Consider the following 10,123-nt stretch of genomic DNA (forward strand, 5'->3'; position numbering starts at 1 on the left):
CTACCAGAACCTCTGGATCGTACCTTTGCATAATCCTCTCTATGTCTACTTCAAATAATGATAGCAGATCCGGATTCTCCTTCAAGATCTGCTCTTCTTCAGCATCTTCTACCCCTTCTAGGTTGTTTAGGCTGCCCTTTGCATGCATTGGTAGGCTTGCTGGGTTTCGCCTGTCTTTTCTTGCACTAAAATGTAAACTTTATTTTTGGCTCTCCTGATTGTAATCGTGTTCGTCTCCTAGTTGTGCTTTATCCTTCCGCTCTTGAGCCACGACCTTCCTAGGAGCATGGGATATGCACTTGCTATTTCCATCATCTTAAGAACAATGAACACAGTAGTGAAGATACATCCTATTACTTCTATCTATTCTCATCTTATTATCTCGACAGGTTTGTAAGATTCCTCCCTCGAGCTTTTGAGGTGTAAAGGTGTAAGAACCTCCCCTTCTGTTCTTGAAATTATTCCCCTCTCTAAAATAGAAGAAAGATCTTGTTTTTCCCTGTTTTGGCCTCCTGTAGAGAGAGAAAATATCTAGAGAGAGATAATCAAAAATTGAGATATATTTGGATATAAAAATTATCCTAATGTCTAAAATGGATTCCCCTAAAATAGAAGCTCAAAATGTGTATAAGGGACCTTAGCCTAAGGGTCTACATTTTTAGAAATTTTTGGATTATGGTCCAATTAACGTTCCAAAATGGGGGCCAATTAGATTAATCCAAGTGTTGGGATGAGATAAATCCAAAAGAATAAAATAAAATACCCTAAAATGAGTAAATTCTCACATAAGATAAAGAGTTGACTGAGTACAAGGTATATTAGTTAAAAATTATGAGATATTACTAAAAAAATGAGATATTACTAAAAAAATGAGATATTTTGGAATAATGATGCATTTTTGACACCTTGGTAAGGAGAGGGGGACTCTTGAGGTAGGCACCTTTTTCACATGTGTGGAATGGTTTTTAATTTTAAAAAAATGTGATATTTTTATCTCTCCTCTCTCCTAGATCAAACTAAATCAAAAAGGGAGCTAAACTGGTCCAAATCTTGTCCAAATTGAGTCAAACTGAACCTGAAAAATTCTAGAACCCAGTTGGACTTAGTTAGTGGCCTCCCTCACCTATAAATAGACCCTCAATCTTTTGTAATGGGATATTAGAGCTATACCATGCCAGTGTTATAGTAAAATAATCATATTTTCTATTATCTCTTAATTTTTTCTCTCTCTTGGGAGCTTGGAGCTCTCTCTCTCTACAACAACTCTTGGAGTTGCTCTTCTCCTCTTGGTGGACCAGTTGATTGGTCATGGGCTTCACTGCTAATAGAGAATCAAGCCAAACTTGGAGGTAAATTCAATTTTTATGGTTTTTTCCAATTTATCTCAATAACTTTCTTCTTCTCAAGCCTCTCAAGCTTGAGAAGCTTTCTAAATAATTGTTTTAATTCAAATCAAGCTTTTCCTTAAAGTCTTAATTCTTAATTAAGAGAAAGTTAATATTTATGCTTATTTGTAATGCTTTCTTTAAGTAAATCTCTCTCTAAAAGAATAGCCGTCTTTATGGCTAAATCCCTTGAAAAAGGATGCTTCTCAATGATAGTCTCTTAATTCAAAGCCAATGATAGTCTCTTAATTCAAAGCTAAACTCTAGGCTTGATAAGCTAGAGATTAAGAAAATGGTATTTTTATGATTTTGTGTTAACAAAATAATGGTTATTTCTTTTAGATTATTTATAAGTAGTTAAAAACTACTTTGATTGATTCTAAATGGGAAATAGATTACCCTATCAATTTGGGAAAAGAGAAATAATAGAATTAGCTTAATCTAGTGGGATAATTATAATTAAGTTTAATGCTTGTCTGCCTACACTGACAGTGTGACTGGGTAGGATGTTAAGTGTGTCCTCCGATGGTAACTGTTTTCTTCTTGGTAGTTCATGTATTTCATGGCTCAGCAACAACAAAGAAGTAGCCAACAGTGGCCACTTCAAGTTGTGAAGCTGAGTGTACAGGACAACATTCACAACTATTGTGGAGTGTGTATGGCTCCACTGTCTATTGGTAGATCTTGGTGTTAGACAATCTTCTACCACCATTTTCACTAATAGTGAGAGCACATTAGCATTCACGTGGAATCTAGTATTTCTTGTGTGGGAAAAGCACATTGAGGTACATTATCATTATGTCAAGGAAAGGCTCCATGCAGGAGAGATTGCCTTGACTTATGTACCTACATAGTCCAATGTGGCAGATGGGTTTACCAAGTCCCTTTTCAGGGAAAAGTTTAAGGTTTTCCGCAAGGCTTTGAACTCATTACCTCTACTAGGATAGACTGATACACCATGTATATGTTCACACCATTCACTTGAAAGGGGTTTTTAAACCTTGGAAGTCCTAGTGTGAACAGCCCTACACACGAGTAATTTTTATCCTATGATGGTAGGGATTTTCCCCCCCTCTAAACACACTCTAGTGTGTTAGCCACATCAGCCCTAGGGCTAGGGCTACTAGTACTTTGTACTCCACAAACTAATCATCATTATCATCAAGTACTTCTAGCTATCTCTTATAGTCTCTCTCCCACTTTGTGCTTGATGCAACTGTGTGTGTGTGTGTGTGTGTGTGGAGCATCTACTCCCTCATCCAACATGGAAGGTTCCTAGAAGGAATCCTTGATTTACACTTACACCACTGGCACGATTGGTGAGATCATGGGTGATATGCGGCCAGTGGGATGACAGGCTGTGTGACAGCCATTCTAGAGACTGGTATAGTTATAACGCCATCTCATTTAGTTGGGTTCACACTATAGAGAACCCTAGTATGTATTTGGTTGAGTACCTTTTCATACGGTGTGTACTCTTATCTTTGTATATGGTGTGTTGAGTGTTGTGTGAAGAAGAAGATTTTCAGCCTCTCACCTTGTGTGTTCTCTTTTAGGGTTTTGTGAGTGTGTGTGTGCTTGCAAGAGCTCAAGCTCTCTTCTCCCCTGCATCTTTTCATGGTATCAGAGCCTGGTTCATGCTAAGGGGGCTGAGCTGCGAGCAAGAGAAGCACAGGTAAGAGCTTCACCTACTCTTCCCTATTTGTGTTGGCGATTACACCCTTGTCGTCGCGGGAGCTCTACGAGAAGCACTGGCAAACGATCTTTGATTGAGGAGCTTTCTTCGCAGGAGTAAAGCATAGGGCAACTATATTGTCTTATTGGATGAAAGTTTTTAGGGGCCGAAAACGCATTTTGGGCACATTAGGACCTCCGTTTTGCAGAAAGCAGGCGATTTTGAGCACTACGGGTAAGTCATCAATTCTATGCAAAACTCTGTTTAAGAACTGTATGAAGACATATTGGTTGTGCAGACATTGTGTGTGCTGCAAGGAGGTCAAATAGTTGACATTGGGTGTATGTATGCACATTGAGGTCACTGGTTGTGACATTTGAGTGTAGTACAATATCGCTGCAAAAAATACAGTAGTTTGTGTAGGACAAACCAGCGTGCTGTTTCTGGTAAATTTGTGTGTCTAGCAAGATGTCAAATGATGGCATAAACCAAATTGTTATTGAGAAGCTTGATAAGAACAACTTTCATGTTCGGTTGCAATAGCTGGCGGGGAGTGTTCAAAGGACAGCTCACGCGGCAAAGCTTGATCAGCCTCGGTATGGTTATAATGGTGCGCTTCCGGTACGCTGGATGAGAGCCGACGAAGGGGTCCCTGAGTGAAGTGCCAGGACACCTAAGGAGGATCCTGGAGGGTTCTGAACAAGTGATGCACAGAGTCACGGTGCCGAGGACACCCATGCGTATGTCGAGGAAGATATTGTATGATGAACCAATGTTTATTGTAATCTATTACTGGATCTCGTTGTTGACCCGTTGGTCTCAACGGAGAGTCCAAAGTGATCTTGTTTTGTGAGAAACAAAGACTCAATGGAAATTTTGAGTTATGACATGTGTAACTAGTAATTGTTTGTCAATGGATTGTTTTATAAGTTAAAGTTTAAAGAGGATGTGTGCGTACCTGTATTCTAAAGCGAAAGTTAAGAAAGGCATTCAATTATGGGTGGGTGAGTACTTGTCTGGTTCTACTATTCCAGTGGTTGGGCGGTGGCTAACCCATGGGCCGGATAGGCTAGAATCACTAGAGTTTTAAAACAATAAAATTGAATAATAGGAATACGCTTAGAACCCGAGTAGTTAATTAGAATCCTGAAGACTTCTCTAAAGAATAAATCAACGGCTATGCCTGAATCAATTACGAAAAAAGTGTTGATTCCTTCAAGTTAAGTCTGTAATAGTTTCCCTTCTATCTGGTTTATTCAGATGAAGGTTAGTTCAGTATCTTGACCTCGTTAGAAAAATCGGTTAAGAAAATAAAAATGGTGGAATCGTCTCCGCTTTTCGAGCATGGGAAATTTTCTTGGTTTCAGTTTTTTAGAAGGACCACCAGGTTAGTCTCGTGCGCCCGAACATTCGAGGGCGAGGCCCCAAGTGAGAAACCATGCCCCGCGCAAGAGGAAGGTACTTCCACTGCTACCATCTGGGAATCCGGTGCGTAGAGGGGGCAATGGGATCCCACAGTTGGTATCAGAGCGCTATTGTAAAATTTATGTAACAGCAGTAGAAATTGCTTAAATTTTTTTTAAAAGTAAGTCTGGAAAATAATGTTTTCGCTTGTAATATTATGTTGAATAAACTTCAAAAAAATAATAATTGAAAACTTATAAATTGAATTAGAAATTATAGATGGAAGTTCCATACTTATCCGTTATTCCCGACCTCTCCCAGTCAAGACATGACTGCGTTCACCTTCGAGCATCTCATCTCTTCCGCTTCGACTCGAACAAGTCGAGAAAGACTCGCAAGCCATTTTGAGAATTTATATTTTCCTGACCCAGCGGAGAGACGACAACATAAGTGGTTTGCAGGGCAGTGTGTCCACGCCTCTTATGACCGACGTGCAATGTTAAGGCAGAACCTCTCATTGGCAACAATGATTCTGTTAAAGCTGAAAACGGTACATGGTGTCATTCTATATCATTCAACGCCTCGAAATTTCAAACTTTCATGCCAAGTCTACAGACTCCTTAGTTGCTTTATTCCTAAGGAGAAGATAATAGCTCCCTTGTCAGTAAGTGAACGTTTGTATCAAGGCAGTCGTCTTATGCGTCTCTCGAGGAGATCTTCATAGGACTCAGCCCAGGACCCTTCAAAGGAGAAGGGGAGAACCTAGGCAAGGCTGTGGAGAAATGGGTGGAAGCCATGGAAGAATATTTTAACGTCACAGGCTACAATGAGCGGAGCAAAATGGCTCTTGCCAAGCTAAAAATAGTGGAAATAGCCAGAGTTGGAGAAACCACTGTGACACCAACCATCTAGATAGAAATACTCAGTCTTGGAACGACCTAAAAACCTATTTGAGAAAGAGATTTTGTCCCCCTGGATTTTTTGGAAATCAAAAGGAACGAATTCTTAGAGCTAAAGCAGGGGAGCAAAACCATCGAGGAATATCACCAGGCCTTTGCTCTTCTACTCAAATATTCATCACCTCTAGATGAAGAGCAACTCAAGGCCAGGTTCATTCGGGGAATGAACAAACCCTTGGATACACTGGTCAAAAATGCCAAGCCAGTGTCCATGGCAGAAGCTGTCAGAATGGCGAAGGACTTTGCCAAAGCCTTCATCGTAAAAGTTCCGCCAAAGCCAGCTCCCTCATCCTTCAAGAGATTTCAGACACCGAAAAATTCTTCCAACTTTTCGCCTCCAAAGAGGCACCAAGGTTCTAACTAGAATGTGGAGATGAGAAGCTTCAAAAATGAAGGAAGACCTTTCCCCCGAAGTCCATTCTTCGGAACTCCGGCTCTTCCAAGATGCAAAGGGAAGACCTTCAAAGCGATAACAGATGCTTCGGATGTCAAGGACTTGCGCACCAGCTCAAGGATTGCCCCTCTCCTTTTGTGGGCCATGGAAACCAGGGTCCCAAATCCCCGAGACAGACTCCTTCTTATCAGTCCAATGAGGGTCCCCCGCGCCAGAATCAGGGAAATCCCAGGAGAAGCCGTCTGCCTCTGTCCAGAGTAGCCTCAGAACTCCTTCTCCCATAACTGGGGCAACCAAAGAGAAAGAGTTCCGCCTCAGACTGCAGTAGCCAGAGCAGTCACAATTGCAGAAGTAGTGGAAGAGGAAAGAGGACAGATTTATGCTGCAATTGAAAACCAAGGGCCAAATCATCAATTCTCCGTCATCAATACTCCAGCTGAGTATCAAGGTAAGCCTTTTAAGCTTTTGATCGATTCAAGCAGTACTCATTCTTTCATTTTCCCTGGATGCTTGCGTAAGCTAGTCTTAAATCAAAAATCAGGGAAACCTATGCAAGTTGAATTGGCAAGTCGGAAGATTCTTTTCACTCACCTTGAAACAGATTGTATTCAGTTCAATCTAGATGGGAATTTAACTGACTGTCAGTTCAGAGTTATACCTTTGGGAGTTTTTGACGGGATAGATTGGCTCCACAAAAATCAAGCTGACATTCACTGTCATAATGGAACCATTTCCTTCCGTGACCTTCACGGAAACAAAGTTCAAGGAACCGAAAATTCAGGATCCCCTAGTCTGTAGTTAGTAAAAGCTTCTAAGTTAGTAAAAGGACTTAGAAAGAAGCAACACATTTATCTTGTCAAAATGAATCCGGTAGACTCAAAGTTAAAAGCTAAAGAACCTGAATGGTTAAGTGAATATGATGATTTATTCCCAGCAGAATTAATAGAGATGCTTCTAATTCAAGAAATGCCAAATGCTCCCTCCAAGCATTCTGGCGTAAGACAGTCCTTTAAGAAAACAGGGTTTCTATGCAAGTTTTCAGTTTTGATTTACTTTTGAATATAATGAGTATATCTTTTTTCCGTATCCGAAGACTTCTATAATGAGTATATCTTTTTTCCGTATCCAAAGACTTCTAGATCACAATCTGGATTTCCAAGCAAAATTCCTCGAATTCTGAATTCTTAATCCTCAGATCAAAATCAAAGGTCTCAACTTAGTTTTAGAATCGGTGGGTGATTTTAGTGTAGATTATGGGACTGGTCACATCGTCATTTCTTGAAACTGATGAAGGAGTTATGTCTTGGTCATAGACTGATTCAGGTTTTAAATCTGGAAAGATTCTTCTTGAACTATCTTTATCAAAGGAAAATAGTTCAATTACTACTTTATTGAATTTAAAACTAATCACGAATTTCTATGAGGAATCATTTATCTAAAATTCCGATTTCGATAGTTTCACTGAATTTTCTCATTGTCATCTTAGAGAATATGAAATGGTAGGATTTTCTTTCACAGAGTATTTACTTAATCATTTACCAATTTTTCAGGGGAATTAGGCATAGGATTAAAGAGAACTCTTATTTTGATATAAAAATAAAATTCTTTTATGCATAAAAATCAATATTAGTGAAAGTAACACTTTTTTTAAAAAATTTCTTTTATGCATAAAAATCAATAATGATGAAAGTAACACTTTTATAATAAAAATATTCTTTTATGCATAAAAGTCAATAATGATGAAAGTAACACTTTTATAATAAAAAAATTATTTTATGCATAAAAATCAATAATGATGAAAGTAACACTTTTATAATAAAAAAATTCTTTTATGCATAAAAATCAATAATGATGAAAGTAACACTTCTATAATAAAAATATAATTTTATGCATAAAAATCAATAATGATGAAAGTAGCACTTTTATAATAAAAAATTCTTTTATGCATTATTTTATGCATAAAAATCAATAATGATGAAAGTAACACTTTTATAATAAAAAATATGCATAAAAATCCATTTTGAAGTAACACTTTCATAATTAAAAAAATTATTCTTTTTTGCATAAAAATCCATTTTGATGAAAGTAACACTTTCATAATTAAAAAAATTATTCTTTTTTGCATAAAAATCCATTTTGATGAAAGTAACACTTTCATAATAAAAAAATTATTCTTTTATGCATAAGAATGCATTTTGATGAAAGTAACACTTTCATAATTAAAAAAAATATTCTTTTATGCATAAAAATCAATTTTGATGAAAGTAACATTTCATAATAAAAACAAATTATTCTTTTATGCATAAAAGTCCATTTTGATTAAAGTAACACTTTCATAATAAAAAAAATTATTCTTTTATGCAGAAAAATCCATTTTGATGAAAGTAACACTTTCATAATAAAAAAAATTATTCTTTTATGCATAAAAATCCATTTTGAAGAAAGTAACACTTTCATAATAAAAAAATTATTCTTTTATGCATAAAAATCCATTTTGATGTAACACTTTCATAATAATAAAAATATTCTTTTATGCATAAAAATTCATTTTGATGAAAGTAACACTTTCATAATAAAAAAATTATTCTTTTATGCATAAAAATCCATTTTGATGAAAGTAATACTTTCATAATCAATATGCATTTTCTATGAATGACACTTTTAGAATATAGAAACGATAGGGATTACTCTTTTAGAATAATAAAAGATAATACTTATTTCCAATTTTTTTTAAAAATTTACCATAACCTCCTTTGTATAGATGACCATTTTTTAAATTTTTTTACTTATTTTTATTTAACAATTAACCTCAATTGGTTTTAAGCATTCTAAACTAAACAATTTACCTCAATTGGTTTTAAGCATTCTAAACTAAACAATTTTCACTTTTAAATGAGAAATAATATGAAAGTTTAATTCCAACTATTAGTTCACTTAACTAGGATAAAGAAGGGCTGATTTTAAGAATGGGAGCGGGGAAAGCCTTTCCACAAGGCATAGTATCCATTTATCACTTCAAACAACACAAAAATTAGAAAGCATAAAAAGAATAAAGAAAAATATAAGATTTCTAACTTACATAAATTCTTGGGAACTTTCCTTTGGCTTGATAGTTTGAGGGTTCTACTCTTGTTTGTAACAAGAGTGGCCACCAATCTTTAGAAGAGGGAAAGGTCAAAAACTAGTGAATTATTAAGAACTTCACAGTTCTTGGCTCTTGGGAGGAGTAGAGTAACAGTGCATAAACACTATTATTTTTCAACAAAGGGGGAGGCTTCTATTTATAGGAAAAAGTGAGATCCTAACCAAGAAAACAGATTCTAGAATTTTCCAATTCAATTTGGTCAATTTTTGACCATTTTTAGGTCAGTTTAGCAGACTTTTTGGAACTAGACTTGAATTAGGAGAGAGGAGAGATGAAATATCTCAATTTTTGAAGATTTAAAACTCCATTACACATGTGAAGTAGGCGCCTTATGAGGGGGGAATCCCCATTGTGAGGTGTCAAAAATCCATTTTTTAAGCTTTTCCTTTGGTCCTTAGTCCACTCTTCATCTACTCGTTTTTGGGGGGGATTTTCTTTATTTATTCTATTTATGTTCTTCATCTCCCTTTGAGAACTCATCAACTGCACACGGACAATCCTCTACCTCATGCTTCTGACTCATGCAAACCTCACAATTTTTCTTCTTCTTCTTACCCCCCATGACACACTCACATAATTAAAACACAACAATCATATTCAGCCCTCAAGAAAGATGCACCACACCAATCCGAGACCCATTAAATTTGCTAAACGGAGAGCCACGGATGCTGTAACGGGATCCGCAAAGTTCATTTAATTGGCTGCTTAAACTGATTGAAATATTTTAAGTTAATGATACTTTAATCATTCTTGAAAAATTAGCCACCATAAAAAGTTGCCCCCTTCAACGTTGTGCATGTTGAATAATAGTCATAATCTGGACTTCTTGTTGCTGCTATGGTGACTTTTGTCCTGTCAATTTCTCCAAATCAGGTTGTTGCTGACAATTTCTCTGCTGTTTGCCAATCAATTTCTCCACAAATCAGACTCTCTGCAAATCAAATTTTATCAGCAACTTAGATTCCATCTATAACTTAGATTTGTCATTCAGCATCTGACTTCCAAGAAATCGTAAAACTGCCAGTGTAACTGCCACCGTAACTGCTACTCAGCATCTTCTTATAGAAGAAAGCAAACTCGACCTTGACATTGCATCACAACACCGTGAATGCTCACAAATTTGACTGCTGCTGAGATTTGCATTGACGAATTAGAATCCAT

The sequence above is a fragment of the Cibotium barometz genome, chromosome 18 (assembly GCF_041138505.1).
Source record: "Cibotium barometz isolate CiBa-2024 chromosome 18, ASM4113850v1, whole genome shotgun sequence".
Taxonomy (NCBI): domain Eukaryota; kingdom Viridiplantae; phylum Streptophyta; class Polypodiopsida; order Cyatheales; family Cibotiaceae; genus Cibotium; species Cibotium barometz.